General features: G+C 41.0%; 1 pseudogene; it reads left to right on the forward strand.

Moving 5' to 3' along the window:
• Window positions 1-336: 336 nt before the first annotated feature.
• On the forward strand, window positions 337-918 carry LOC137750087 (large ribosomal subunit protein uL6 pseudogene; annotated as a pseudogene).
• Window positions 919-1,170: the final 252 nt, after the last annotated feature.

Raw genomic sequence — 1,170 nt, forward strand, 5'->3', positions numbered from 1 at the left:
CTGGACCACTGGATCCTTGGGAAGTCCCAACGATCTCTTCTTTCAAGGCAGGCACAGAGCTTCCACGTCAGTTAAAATCAAATCTGTAAGCTCATCCTTTTCTTTCCCCTCTTTGTCCAGTGACCTTAGGAGTCACCAGTCAATCTCAATTTAACAAAGTGTTTTAAGGTATCGTATACAAGGTCACCCAGATCCTTGCTTCTTGTAAGTGTTTGATTAAGAGTATCCAGTGGTGATATTTTCTGTATCTCTATTGACACATCATGCGTGGGCTATGAGCATTCTCTTTACCTCTAGAAATAGAGTCACTGCTCTTTGCCACATCTATTTCGAGGTGAGAATGAAGACCATTCTCAGCAATCAGACTGTCGACATTCCAGAAAATGTCGACATTACTCTGAAGGGACGCACCGTTATTGTGAAGGGCCCCAGAGGCACCCTGCAGAGGGACTTCAATCACATCAGTGGAGAACTCAGTCTCCTTGGAAAGAAAAAGAAGAGGCTCTGGGTTGACACATGGTGGGAGACTAGAAAGGAACTGGTGACTGTTTGTACTATCTGTAGTCATGTACAGAACATGATCAAGGGTGTTACACTGGGCTTCAGTTACAAGATGAGTTCTGCGTATGCTCATTTACCCATCAATGTTGTTATTCAGGAAAATGGTTCTCTTGTAGGAATCCAAAATTTGGGGGGTGAAAGATACTCTGCAGGGTTCGGATGAGGCCACGTGTTGCTTGTTCAGTATCTCAAGTCCAGAAAGATGAGTTGATTCTTGAAGGAAACGACATTGAACTTGTGTCAAATTCAGCTGCCTTGATTCAGCAAGCCACAACGGTTAAAAACAAAGATATCAGAAAATTTTTGGATGGTATCTATGTTTCCGAAAAAAGAACAGTTCAACAGGTTGAAGAATAAGTTCTGAGTGATCCAGCTACAGAAACTGCAAGAGGCCAGACTCATATGTGATATTTTAAAAATGAATACAATCTCTTTTGACTTGGGAATTTTTCTTAAATTGATTATCCTTTCCAACTATTTGGCCAGTAAGCAGTTAAGTAAATTCTAGTGTGGTAAGAACAATAACAGAAGGAATGAGTGTTTTTTTTTTTAGTAAGACTTAATGGGAGAAGTGGCTTGAAGGAGTAGCAAGGGTATTTCAGGCAAGAG

Source organism: Eschrichtius robustus, chromosome 16, assembly GCF_028021215.1.
Source record: "Eschrichtius robustus isolate mEscRob2 chromosome 16, mEscRob2.pri, whole genome shotgun sequence".
Classification (NCBI taxonomy): Eukaryota; Metazoa; Chordata; class Mammalia; order Artiodactyla; family Eschrichtiidae; genus Eschrichtius; species Eschrichtius robustus.